The 14,876-nt window shown below is 47.0% G+C and overlaps 2 non-coding genes across 2 annotated transcripts; both read left to right on the forward strand.

Annotated features, from left to right (window-relative positions):
* Positions 1–73, forward strand: trnar-ccu (transfer RNA arginine (anticodon CCU)). The gene has a single exon. It is a non-coding gene; the product is annotated as a tRNA-Arg (tRNA).
* Positions 74–12,259: 12,186 nt separating this feature from the next.
* On the forward strand, positions 12,260–12,332 carry trnar-ccu (transfer RNA arginine (anticodon CCU)). Its single transcript has one exon. It is a non-coding gene; the product is annotated as a tRNA-Arg (tRNA).
* The last annotated feature ends 2,544 nt before the right edge of the window (positions 12,333–14,876 follow it).

Below are 14,876 nucleotides of genomic sequence, written 5' to 3' on the forward strand. Positions count from 1 at the left end.
GCCCCAGTGGCCTAATGGATAAGGCACTGGCCTCCTAAGCCAGGGGTTGTGGGTTCAAGCCCCATCGGGGGTGTCTCTGCGGCTTATCCTTTATTTGCAATCTATTTTGGAAAAATCCCCATCTCTGCATTCAGTTGATGGTCAGTGGTATCCAACAATATCTTGCACAAGATTTTCGAGGATCTGCAGGATTGAATGTTGAAGGTGGTGATCAAGTGGCTGCTGTTTCTGGATGGGGACGAGATTCCTAAGAGTGCGGTTGGAGAGTTTGCTTTTGGAAGCCAGCTCTCATCACACTCTCATCAACAAACCAACCCTTCAACACTGATCCCGCCAGAACATCGGATATTACTGACAGAGAATACCCTTTCCAACGTTTATAGGTGCACCATCGACAGCATTCTGTCTGGATGTCTCACTACCTGGTATGGCAACTGTACCATTCAAGATCGGAGACAGTTACAGAGAGTGGTGAACTCGGCCCAGACAATCACAAAGGCCAACCTCCCATCTATAGAAACCATCTACCACGCCCACTGTCAAGGAAAGGTCTCCAGCATTCTCAAAGATCCATCCCACCCTGGCAATGTTTTTCTACAACCTCTACCATCGGGGAGAAGGTACAGAAGCCTGAACACACGCACCAACCGGTTTTGAAACAGTTTCTACCCTACTGTTGTTAGAATACTGAACGGTCTCACAGACTCTCAATATTCGCCTGTACCTGTGTTTTTGTTCCTGCTGCTGTTTCCCTATTATTTCCTTATCTATGTTACTGAACTCTGTGAGCTGCCTATATTGCTCACAAGACAAAACTTTTCACTGTGCCTATCATTACTTGCAAATCAAATATTTTCAATGAATCTTCCACCCTTAGGGTCACTGTTATCTTGGTCCAACTCATTGAATGTAAATATAAATTATTGAGTGTGGAATACCTTTATTTCACCTGCATGTTTTCCTGTTAAATACCAACAGGACAGTATAGGGGTCAAGCAAGCTCAATGTTTGTACAGCGAACATTGAAGGAATGGTCCCAGAAAGACAAGAACAAATGGGTCAATGCTAATTCCTGCATCAGTGAGGAAACGAACAACAGATGAGGTGACTGTGGTGAAACAGACATTTGATTGTTTAATTTCAGATCAATGAATCTTCGAATGTGACTGTATATACTGAAGCCCATCATGTCAATGCTGTCTCTTTGGGAGAGCTGAGAAATTAATTCCACTCCCTTTCGCTCCAGTTCATCAAACGTTTGTTGCCACATGTATCAAACTGACTTGGTAATGTTTTAATTCCATGATCTCAAAGCAGCCATGCAGAGTTTTAAAGACATTAGGTCAGAGATTAACTTAATTTGAATGGAGATAATGCAGTGAGAGGGTTTTAATTGGAGAGAATGTTTAAATTGAAAGTATCCCCAGAAGGGATGTAAACCACAGGCAGTAGCTTAGAAGATCAGAGATGGAGCTGTTAGGTCACTGGGACAACACGTGCTTCTGGGGCCATGTCAGGAGAATTGATCCCCTCAACCTTGGTTGTGTTCATGTCAGAACAATGCTACAATGCTGCAATCTCCCAACATTTAGATTACTTACAGTGTGGAAACAGGCCCTTCGGGACAGCAAGTCCACACCGCCCCGCCGAAGCGCAACCTACCCCTACCCCAACACTACGGGCAATGTAGCGTGGCCAATTCACCTGACCTGCACATCTTTGGACTGTGGGAGGAAACCAGAGCACCCAGAGGAAACCAACGCCGACACGGGGAGAATGTGCAAGCTCCACACAGTCAGTTGCCTGAGGCTGGAATTGAACCCGGGTCTCTGGCACTGTGAGGCAGCAGGGCTAACCACTGTGCCACTGTGCCGCCCACTTTCACTAGTTTCATCCCACCATCAAACTCACCATGGACTCCTGTTTAGTATCTGTCTCATTCTTGGACACATGCATCTCCATCAAGGATGGGCACCACAGCACCTCACTCAACCACAAACCCATCCTCAACATATTAAAACAGACGTCCCCTCTGTACAAGCCGTACACTTACACAGGATCTGTTCAGGTGAGGGGGAATGTGAGGGGCACTTGGAAGTACACAAGGATGCCCTGATAAGAATGTGATACGATGCTTAACTCATCAATCGCCAGGTCTGACATGCCCCAGTGGGAAACTGCAATGACCTCCTCAGGAGACAGACACGAGCTGTAACCAACAGGGTACCCTTCATTGTCCAGTACTTACCAGGAGCTGAGAAACTACGTCACATTCTCCACAGCCTGCAACACATTATCGATGAGGATGAGCACCTCGCCAAGACCTTCCCCACCCCTCCACTTCTCACCTTTAAACTGCCACCAAACCTTAAACAGACCATTGTTCACAGCAAACTGCCCGGCCTTCAGGACAACACCAAACATCCCTGTCACAGCAGACACTGTAAAACGTGTCAGAGTGTCGCCATGGATACCGCCATTACACATGGGGACATCTCCCACCATGTACGCGGCAGGTACTCATGTGACTCGGCCAATGTTGTCTATCTCATACGCTGCAGGGAAGGATGCCCAATGCATGGTCCATTGGCGAGACCGAGCAGAGGCTACGGCAACAGATGAATGGGCACCGCGTAACAATCACCAAACAGAGGTGTTCCCTCCCAGTCGGAGATCACTTCAACGATCAGGGACTTTCAACCTCGATCCTTCAGGTAACCATCCTCCAAGGTGGACTTTGGGACAGGCAACAACGAAAAGTGGCTGAGCAGAGGCTGATAACCACGTTTGGTACCCATGGGGATGGCCTCAACTGGGACCTTGGGTTCATGTCACACTACAGCCGACCCCACGGCACTATACACACACACACACACACCCACACCCACACTTACACACACATACACACACACACACCCACACACACATCCTGTCACACAATACACATACACACTCCCACACTCACACCCACAAACACACCTTCTCACAGATGTATACCCCATTACACTCAAACACATACACATACACACACTCTCACTGACACTCACACCATCGCCCCCTCACACGCACACACAAACGCACACACTCACTCGGTCTCCCCTGCACACACACACACATATATACACACATAAACCTGTTGTCCACCCCAATCTAACACCGGCTCCTCCAAATCATAACCTTTATGTCAATGACTGGTGCATTTTGGATGATAATGTAAAACATAACAATAGAAACCATCCAAAGTTGGGGCTTGATGTTTTCAAGTCATGACACTATGACTTTTCCCCTGGCGGTTTATTCCATTGTGGGATTGTTTTAATTCATTTCCTGGGCGTGAACATTGCTGGCTAGATCAACATTTATTGCCTCTCCCTAGTTTCCCCTGAAAGGTGATGGGGAGCTATCTTTTTGAACCACTGCAATCCATGTGCTGCTTGTATCTCCTTTCGAACTGATTGAAGATTTAACAGGAGGGAGTCGGCCATTTTGGATTTGTTCAATACATTCACATCACTTGTATGACCCTTTGATATTTTACTTATACATTCTGTGTCTGATGCCTCCTCTCTCATTACACCTGATGAAGGAGCAATGCTCCAAAAGCTCGTGGTTTCAAATAGACCCGTTGGACTAAAACCTGGTGTGGTGAGATTTTTGACCATTTGTTGGAGGTAAACCTACAATGAATCAATGGAGGGTGTTCCAGGATTGTGACCGAGCTACAGGGAAGGAATGCGATATGTTTCTGACTAGGCCAGTGTTTATTGCCCAGAGGGTGAGTCAACCACATTGCTGTGGGTCTGTAGTCTCACCAGGTTTTCTTCCTGAAAGGAGAATATGGAACCAGTTAGCTTCCTAACAAACCTCAATAGCAATATATGGTTCCCATCAGACAAAGCTCCTCCTGAGCTGAGATTTCACCACCTTGTATGGTGGGATTACAGTCCATCTCCCCCACACCATGAACTTGGTGTTCTGGATTCCTACTCCAGGTCTAGCACTGCACCACCATCTCCCCTTATTAACTGGAATTGAGATCAAACAGACACAGGGTGCTGATCAGAGTTCATGTTTAAAAACATAACAGCCCAAATGGGATATGAACTCACAACTCCTGGCTTTGAACATGGACACCCTCTTCATGATGCATCTGAGGTGAGATACCATGTTAGACACCCACGGCAATTGATAGCTCTGTCTTTGGTTGTGTTCCGAAGATCTTAAACAATCGGCAATTCAGCTCCTCGAGCCTGCTTTATCATTCCACACGATCATGGCTGATCTCATCTCGGCCTCAACTCCACTTTCCTGCCTGCTCTCCATAACACTTCAACCCAACTACAGCCTGCATGTAGGGATCCCTTTTCATGGCACAAGGCACTTCACAGGAACCACATTCAGGAAACCATTACACATGGACCAAAACCTTGGCCAAAGAGAGGAACACCTTGAGATCCTGAGACCCCAAGGTAGAGGGGTGGAGATCTTTACAGAGTGACTTCCAGAGGGTACCATCCAGGCACAGACAGTGATGTCCAAGCAATGAATAACAGGAAGCCAATCTGGCCTTTAATTTCCTGGATTATTCTTTTTGCCATTCTGAAAGAAAGAAACAACATTGGGTATTCTCCAGTCCTCTGGGAATTCTCCTGTGACTGTAAAGGATACAAATATTTTGCACAAATCCGGAGCAATTTCCACACCTGCCTCTCTCAGGATTCTATGATAGATTCCATCAGGTCTTGGGGACTTGTCTACCTTAATGCTTTTCAAAACACCCAACACCTCCCTTTTAATATTGACATGCTCTAGAATATCAATATACAAGACTCACCATCCACCATGTCAGAGAGTGATAGAGATGTATAGCATGGGAACAGACCCTTCGATCCAACTCGTCCATGCCGCCCACATATCCTAATCTAATCTCGTCCCATTCGCCCACACTGGGCCCATATCCCTCTCGACCCTTCCTATCCATATCAGTGAGCAGTGTAGGTTTCTTCCCTCCCACCCTCCTGACCAAGTACACGCTTTCTTTGTCTGCCTTTCTTCCTTTTAAAAGTGCCGTTGTTTTGAGATTTTTTTCTCCAAAGTTGCATAATAAAACAGTAATTGCTGCTCCTGGAATTTGAGGAAATCACCCCCAACACCTAAAATGCCTCAAAAAAGGGGCAGCTCTTACAGTCACAACTTTTTCCCGTCCTCCATCTTGGACTACCCAGAATCCTTTGGAAATACCAATGCAGTTTATTCATTAAGAACCTCACCCACTTCCTCCGGCTCCAAGTGTAAATTCCCTCCTTTGCTCTGAGAAGACATACTTTTTCCCTGGCGACCTGTTGCTTGTTATCCCTCTGTAAAATGCCTTGAAGGTTCCTTAATCCTGTTTCCCATAAACATTGCATGGTCCCTTCAAATTCTCTATTTCCTAGTTTGAGTTCATTCCTGTTATCTCCAGGGCTCTGTCTGTCTTCAGTTTCTTGAACCTTACTTATACCTTCTTCCTCTTTCTGCCTGAGACTTAACATCATAACACGTCTGAACAGGTCAACGAAATATATCGACAGGAACCATCGACAGCATCAACCTGTATTTATTGAGTTATCTTTCAAAACCAATTCAGTGCAATTGAAATACTGTGTGGTATCACTCACTGTAATAAACACTCTCCTTGAATAAGGTGAAGAGAAAGTCATGGCAAATTATAAAATTACCAAAATTATGCATAACAATGGTTCGTAAATATATGTTTATAAATTACTCTACAGATACTTATAGAAATTAAATAAGGAGGAACAAATATCATCGACAATTAACCATACACTTCACAATATTTCACTTTCACTGTAGAATTGTAGTTTTAAGATCAAAGTTTTTCTGAAGTTGATCAGATCTCACCCCATCTAATACTTATCCTTTATACCTTTCTCCCCAAACTTGAGGTGAGAATTCATATGTTTCAGAGGATTGCCTTATTTGATGAGCTGTTCCTTGATATATAATAAGTATAATCCCACAGACTTTGTCATGATTGCACCTTATCTAAAGTCTGAATCAAATCATTCAATAGCAGACAATTCCCAAGAGGTTAATGAGCAAAAGTCCCATTCAATGTTTTCAAGTCTCCATTCTCCTTACTTAAAAAAATTATACACAAGTTAAATACCACAAGTGCTGGAAATCTGCAATAAAATCAGGAAATATTGAAATGCAGGTCAGGCAGCATCTGTGGAGAGAAATACAATTATCAATTTGCAATATTCATTTTGTTTTTTTCAGCAGATGCTTCCGAACCTGAGAGTTTCAACACTTCCTGTTTATATTCTTAATGTAGATCATGCCCTTGGAGTGATTAATGTGAATGGAATGTTAAATATATCACTGAGATGTTCTGGTGAAGGGCATTGTTTTGTAAATACATGGAGCACTTACAAAGAGAGGCTGGTGTGAGAATTGTTCCCCACGTTATTACAGTTCCAGACAGATACCCCAAATTGTTAAGCTCCCAGGTGAGCAGGGATGAAATGGTTTCCTTTCTTCATTTACCTGGATCCTTGGTTGGTCACTAACAGGTTAATTTGAAAAGGGACCCTTTCTTGTGGATGTCTTCCTCCCAAACCAATTGAATTGGTGTTTAAAAGTAGCCAATTAAACCTGGATATGTTGAATTAACAAAAGAGTGAATCTATTCAGATCAGAATGCAAAACGATTATTGTAACTCACATACACACAGATTAGGAAGAGAAGGAGTTGCAGGTAGATAGCACAGTGAAGAAGGCATTTGATTGACTTGCCTTTATGAGTCAGTGCATTGAGTATAGGAATTGGGATGTTAGGTTGTGGCTGTACAGGATATTGGTGAGGCCACCTTTTGGAATACTGCGTTCAATTCTGGTTTCCCTGCTATAGAAAGATGTTGTAAAACTTGCAAGCATTCAGAAAAGATTTACAAGGGTGTTGCAAGGGTTACAGGGTTTGTGCTATCGCGAGAGGATGAATCGACTGAGGCTATTTTCTCTGGAGTGTCGGAGGCTGAAGGGTGGCCTTATAGAGGTTTATAAAATCATGAGGGACATGGATAGGGTGAATAGCTTCAGTCTTTTCCCCAGGATGGGGGAGTACAAAAACAGAGGGCATAGGTTTACAGTGAGAAGAATAATAACCCACTGGACTATAACCTGGTGTTGTGTGATTTTTAACTTTGTCCACCCCAGTCTAACACCGGCTCCTCCAAAACATTTAAAAGGCATCTGGATGGGGGTATATGAACAGGGTGGGTTTAGAGGGATATGGGCCAAATGCTGGCAAGTCAGACTAGATTAATTCAGGATATCAGGTCGGCATAGACGAGTTGGTCCAAAGGGTCTGTTTCCGTACTGTTTTACTCTAAGACTCTGTAACATTTAAAAGGCAGCTGGATGGGGACATGAATAAGAAGGCTTCAGAGGGATATGGACCAAATGCTGGTTTGTGGGACTAGATAACTTTCGGATATCTGGTTGGCATGGACGAGTTGGAGCGAAGGATCTGTACAACTCTGTGACTCTGTAAGTGTAAGCTTTCTTGGGAGATTTTGACTTTTGTTACAGAGCCTTTTTAAATGACTGGGACATTTTAATTTGTGCTTATTTGGTTGAATTGGTTTCTTTTAATTTGTTTTCAGAGTTGTGTAAGGAGACTTCTGAAAAGTAGGCTCTCAGTAGGTTAGAAGACGGAATAGGTTATGCTGCATTCTGCAAATACTGCGATGATGATGTGCCAAGTGTAATACTTCAACTGGCTTGGCATTGATTTATTGGTTAATAACTGTCCATGCCCTCGAGTGGAGTGGGAGGAGGCCAATCAGACCATCACATCTACTCAGCTAAAGATTGACTCTGCCTGTTGCGTGACATGGCTTTTAATTTCCACTGATCAACCAGATGAACATTAGGAACATAATCTAATTAAACTCAACTTTCCTTCAGTATTCTTGTTGGTGATGAAGACAAAGGGGGACAAAATTTGGTTTGCGGTTCAACTTGATTTTATTCACAAAATATTAAAACAGATTGTCAGCATTTCCCAAATTCCCACAAATTTTACTCAATCTATAGCTCTATCCATCTGAGAAAGGATATTAACTGGAACAATCCATGTTGGGCCATTGGAATCTCCTTCCTGTCCCGATATAGGGCTGGCTCTCTTCCACAAAAGGGGTCTCGCAAGTTCGGGCAGATCTTTCTACTGAGGCAGGAAACGATTTCTCTTCATTCTGAGGCACCAAGAGGGACTGAGAAATGAAGGGACAATGTCATAGCTGGTCAGAAAGGCCTTAGACAGTGTTCTTTAACTGTTACACCTTGACAGCAGCTGTTCCATACTTTAGTGTGTCCCTCAACATATAATCCTCGATCTTGGAACATGTTTAGCTGGAGCACTCGTTTGAGGTCAACACTTTCCAGAGAGAGCATACAGTGGGAGCCCATGGGTGCTAATGGATAAGGCACTGCCTTCCCTAAACTGGTAATTGTGGGTTCAAGTCCCATCTCGGGGGGCTTGGGTTTTAAGCCTGGGATTTGTGGCTGATTTTCATTCCATGTCAATTTCATCTCAATCCACATTGACTGAATTTTCATCGACAGTACTCAGTTAAAAATCACTGTGCCTACGTTGAGATTATGGCAAATGAGGTGACATAGAAACTTGCACAAGGTAATTCCAGGATTTGTGAGATCTTGGGGTGAATTCTCTGAAAGAGACAGCACAGCCCCAATGGGCTGAATGCCCGCTATGATTCTGTTGATTTGTCCTCAATGCAGCTTTTTGCAACATCTCCACTTCCTCCTTCCCCACTAACTGCAAATATCTTGAAAGTGCTGCACACAATAACATTGAGCCCTTTTCCTTCTGCTCCATTTGCCTCAAACTGAGGGTCTGCAAAGTTGGAGTTGAGTTGATTTCTCGACTGGGAGAAAGTGAACACTGCAGATGTGAGAGATCAGAGTCAAACTGTGTGGTGCTGGAAAAGTACAGCTGGTCAGGTGGCATCCGAGGAGCAGGGGAGTCGATGTTTCGAGTATAAGCTCTTCAGGCCTATGCTCGAAATGTCGACTCTCCTGCTCCTCGGACGCTGTCTGACTGGCTGTGATTTCTCAAATGTCCGTCTGGGGCCAAATGGGAGGCGAGATCAATTTATCAAGCAGCCGACAATTTAGCATGAAATGGAAGGGGTAAAAAACAATCAGTAAGAGTAGAAAACGCAGAAAAAACAATATGACAGGGCAGGGTTCAGTATTTATAGGTTGCCATTGACCCTTGACAGGTAGAGCCCCCATAGCCAAATGGATAAGGCACTGACCTCCAAAAGCTGGGGTTTTTGAGTTCAAGTCCCATCTGGGGTATCTGATTATTTACGGCTTGTTCACTGTCAACGTTATTTCTAATTGACTTTGGAGAAATCCCCTTTGTCTGCTTTCAGCTGATGGGAAGTGGTGCCCAACATGTTCTTGCTCAAGATTTTCGGGGATCTGCAGGATGGGGGGTGAAATGTCTGAAAGAGACAGCACAGTCACAATGGCTGAAAACCTACTGAGATTCTCCTGGGGATGCCATGGTGGCTCAGTGGGTAGCACTGCTGCCTCACAGCGTCAGGGACCTGGCTTTGATTCCTCCTTTGGGTGATTATTTGTGAAGAGTTTCCAAGTTGGCTCCGTGGTTAGCACTGCTGTCTCATAGCACCAGGGACCAAGGTTCAATTTCAGCCTCTGGTGACAGTTTGTGTGGATTTTGCACTTTCTCCCCGTGTCTGTGTGGGTTTCCTCCAGGTGCTCCAGTTTCCTCCCACAAGTAAATTAGCCATGCAAAATTGCCCAGACTGTTCAGGGATGTGAAGGTTGGGTACATTTGTCAGGAGGACATGTTGGGGAGTGAGTCTGGGTGGACCTGTTGGGCCAAATGGCCTGTTTCCACACTGTATGGAATCTATGAGAAAGACATTTGGACAGGTACATGACAGGAAATGCTTGTGTGGATGTGGACCAAGTGGAGGCAGGTGCAATTAGTTTTAAAGTTAACGGCTCCATGACACTGCTCCTTCGCTCTGGGAGAGGAGTATGCCAAGGATGCCCCCTGTCCGGCCAGCTGGATTCCCTGTGCGTGGAGCCTTTCCTGTGCCTCTTGTGGAGGAGGTTGTCGGGGCTGGTTCTGCGCGGTGCGGGCACGGGGGTGGTCATCTCGGCCTACGCTGACCACGTGCTCCTCCCTTTCACCGACCCTGCTGACCTGGGGAGGATGTGTGAGTGCCAGGCCTTGTACTCAGCGGCCTCTTCCACCAGGATCAACTGGGCCCAATATTCCAGACGACTGGTCAGTCTGTGGCGGGTGGAGTCTCTGCCGGAGGAGTTACGGGGGTTCAGCTGGAGTACCACCATCTCCTCGACCTGGGGGTCTACCTCAGCCCGGCTGAGGAATCCTGGCCGGGGAACTGGCAGGAGCTGGAGGCCAAAGTCTCACCTCGCCCAGGCCTCTGGACAGGACTGCTCCGAGTGCTGTCTCACAGGAGTCGAGTGTTGGTCATAAACCAGCTGGTGCCTGCCATGCTGTGGTACCGGCTGGTCACTTTGGTCCCTCCTCCTGGTTTTGTCACTGACATCCAGAGAATGTTGGTTCACTTCTTCTGGGACAAAAAGATGCACTGGGTCACTGCGCAGGTCCTGAGTCTCCATATTGAGGGGGGCGGTCAGTCGCTGGTGTGCGTTCACACCCAGGTAGCGACGTTCCACCTTCAGACCTTGCAGCGATACCTTTACATTGAGCCTCCCCCTCGGCGGGGTGCCCTGGCGACGTATTTTTTCCACCAGGTGCGTAACCTCAACTACGAGACTCAGCTCCTGTTCAGGGACCGTGATGGTTTGGAGGTCACTCTCAGGACACTGCCTGTCTTTTACCAGGACCTGCTCACGGTCTGGAACATGGTCGAATCGCGTCACGCCTACCCTCCGGCAGGAGTAGCGACTGTCGTCAGGGAGACGTTGCTCAGGAATCCGCACCTCCGTACTCGTGGGTTCGAGTGACTGTCGGAGGGGAGGGCCGTGACTGTGAGGGTGACCAGGGTCGGGGACGTGCTGGATGGTGGGGGCCTGGGCTGGACGCTGCCGCAGGATATAGCGAGCAGGGCAGCGGTAGACGTCCGGTACGTGGCCACCACCATCCGACGCCTTAAAACGACGGTGCTCAGACCCCACGTAGTGCCCCAGTTGGAGGATGCTCAGGTGTGCGGTGGGATCCCATCTGCACTCACTCCTGCCCGGACGGAATTTCACATTGGCCCCACGGGTCCTGTACTTCCTGCGGGAGCCTGTGCCCCACAACCTGAGCTGTCTCCGGAGTTTTAGTTTTGTCCCTTTCAGGGGTGTATCACAGAGGGCCCTGTACAGACTGCTGCTGCACACCCTCATCCACCTCCCGGACACACCCTGGCATGCCCATTTACCACCGGGCGGTGGGGACCATCCCCAGTGAAGGGCTCTCTACATGGGAGTCCTCCCCCTTTCTCACGGGGATCTGGGGTGGAGGGTATTGCACGCGGCAGTCCGCAGATTGCGGTGGTTCACGGACTCCCAGCCCAACTGCTTGTTCTGTGGTGCTGTGGAGTCCATGGAACAGAGCACTTGCACTCCCTTTTTAGCTTTCTGGGAAACCTTCTCCTCCGTTTCTGGTTAGACTTCAACCCCACACTCCCCATCATTGGGCACCCAGTGCCGAGGGGGGAGGGTTGGTCAGAGGATCTCCTCGTGGGTCTACTCCTGGGCCTGGCCAAACTGGTTGTTAGGGCCGATTGCCTGACCCTCTTCCGCGGTTACGTTCGAGCCCGGGTGTCCCTGGAGAAGGAGCACGCAGTGTCTACCAACATCCTTGAGCTGTTCAGAGAGTGCCCTCCCCCTCACTGTTTGGTCACACAGCATTGCCCTTTGATGCTTGTCACTGGCCACTCGGGTGTTTCCTTTCTTCCTGGTGGTGGGAATTGAATAAAGATTTGTCCATCTGTTGTCTTTCACTGTGTCTCACACCTGCACACACACAACATGGGGGCTGGGGAAAATATAAGCACGACCACAGTGAGGCAGCAGTGCGGGGGTAAAGAGAAAAACATATATAACCAGGAGATTTAGAATCCCCTCAGTCCAGGGCACTGACTCTGTGCTGGCTGAGCCACAGTCAGTGTGTTCTTGCAAAACAAAACTTAAAAGCTGCAAATTTAACATCACACATGTGGCCCCAGTGGCCTAATGGATAAGGCACTGGCCTCCTAAGCCAGGGATTGTGGGCTCAAGTCCCATCTGGGGTGTCTGGCATTTTAACCCTTGTCTTCATGGCTGATCTTTGTCTGAGGTCAAGTCGATTTTTCATCTCATCTGGATAAGTCCCCAGGTCTGTGTTGGGTTGGTGGGACCTTGTGTCAGAAAAATACAGAATGTTGAGGATATGCAGGATATAGGGGTGAATCGTCTGAAAGAGACAGCACAGACACAATGGCTGAAAACCTGCTGAGATTCTCCTGGGGATGTCATGGCAGCTCAGTGGGTAGCACTGCTGCCTCACAGCGTCAGGGACCTGGCATTGAACCCTCCCTTGGGTGTCTGTTTGTGTTGAGTTTGCACATTCTCTCCATGGGGTACTCCGGGTGCTTTGGTTTCCTCCCACAGCCCAAAGATGTGCAGGTTCGGTGGATTGGCTTTGGGGAATGCAGGGTGAGAGGATAGGGGTTGGGACTGGATTGGATGCTCTTCAGAGGGTCAGTGTGGATGTGATGGGCTGAATGGCCTCCTCCCACCCCACTCTAGGGCTTCTCTGAACAAGTTTGGAGCAGATGGTCAGAGCTCCACTGCAAGGCCCAGTCAAGTCTTCGCGAACGGACTGGCATCCAGGTGTCTGTTCCTCCCCTACATTTCTCTTATCTTCCAGAATCTTCTGTGGCTTTGGCCAGTACGATCATGAGCTGGGTTCACAACATCCACTGGGGTCACACCAATACACTTAACTGTTGTCATGCCAGGACCTTTCAAGTGGATTGTCTCAGGCTGACACTTCTCCAATATACAACCCTCAGTCTGGTTGGAACTGGTTCTTCTTGAATCTTTGTAACTCTTTGATCTTAGCTGCACTGTTCTCTGGAGCTGATAGCTGCTGTTTAATTTAGTTTGGCCAATTTTCTATCAGGTCAAATTTCTCCAGCTGAGGATCAATTGAGAATGCCTGATTTTGTTGCCATGGACACGTGACCACACAGGATTAAGATCAGCTGCACAGAGAAGGGTTAAACAAAATCAAAACCCCAAATAAGACTTGAGCACACAATCTCTGGTTTAAGAAGTTAGTGTCTTACCCATGAGGTCACTGGGGCTCCAACAGATAGAGCTACCAATCTATGGACAAAGCAGCTTCTGTTTTGGTTGTGTTGGTGTCAGTCTAAGCTCTATTCAGTCAATATTACCAGTTGAACCCCAGATGACCTGCATGTTTGGTATTTATGATAAGGTCCAATATGTCAATGGAAATGATTGAAATCTGGGTGTTCAAGGTTGGAACTGATGGGGCTGTGGCTATGCATTTGGGTCCTTACCTTTCTTAGTCAAGGTATTGAATACAATTGCAAGGAGGCTATGATGGAGATGTGAGGTAGTTAGGCCATCGTTGGAGAACTTGGAGTGCCACATCCACAGATTGGACAAACATTTGTGGGAAGGCAACTGCTGAGGCTGACTCACAGAGTTTACAGAGGGAGGTGAATGGGTCAAGGGAGTGACCAAAAACTCAGCAAATGAAAGACAATGTGGGAATGTGTGAGGTCATACACTTTGGTAGGAAGAATAAAGCAACTGGATATTATTTCAATGGAGAAAGACAGCAGAAAGTTCCAGCACAGAGAGATATGAAATGTGTTTTTGCGGTCTCGCTGTTGATCCTTTGCTGGGACCAACCTTCTTGGTAATATCGGTGAGATGTTCTTGGTTTCTCTTTAGTTCTTGAGTCTGGTTAAGCCAATTGTGATTTGCAGGCCACGGTGAGACTGCGGTCAAGATCACCGTCAGTTTCTTGGATGAAGTCTTCACGACTGGTAACGCTGACAGTCACCACTGGAGAGTGTCTCTGCCATTATCTGCAGTTGGCCCTGCACATCAACGGTTTCATCAGCAAACCTCAAGAGACAACATCCAAAACCTTTGTGCTCTTGAAGGCAAATCCCTTTTCATTGAGATAAGAAATAAAATATCTTTAATGTGATGATGTTGATTTGAACATTCAGGAAGATCAGGGAAAAGGAGCAGTGGGACACACATCTGGATGGCAGTCCCTTCACGAAGCCTTGACTGGGCCTTTGACCATCTGCTCCAAATATGTTCAGAGAAGCCCGAGAGTGGGGTGGGAGGAGGCCATTCAGACCATCACATCCACACTGACCCTCTGAAGAGCATCCCAGCCAGGCCTAACCCCTATCCTCTCACCCTGCATTCCCCAAAGCCAATCCACCGAACCTGCACATTTTTGGGCTGTGGGAGGAAACCAAAGCACCCGGAGTACCCCATGGAGAGAATGTGCAAACTCGACACAAACAGACACCCAAGGGAGGAATCAAAGCCAGGTCCCTGACACTGTGAGGCAGCAGTGCTACCCACTGAGCCACCATGCCATCCCCAGGAGAATCTCAGCAGGTTTTCAGCCATTGTGACTGTCCTGTCTTTTTCAGGGAATTTAGCCTGAATCCTGCAGATCCCCAAATGACTTGTGTAAGGTCACATGGGACACCACTTCCCATCAACTGAATGCAGACATGGGGATGTTTGCAAAGTGGATTAAAGATTAATGACACGTAAGGAAGAGTCCGACAACC

This window comes from Chiloscyllium punctatum, chromosome 18, assembly GCF_047496795.1.
Source record: "Chiloscyllium punctatum isolate Juve2018m chromosome 18, sChiPun1.3, whole genome shotgun sequence".
In the NCBI taxonomy this organism is placed as follows: domain Eukaryota; kingdom Metazoa; phylum Chordata; class Chondrichthyes; order Orectolobiformes; family Hemiscylliidae; genus Chiloscyllium; species Chiloscyllium punctatum.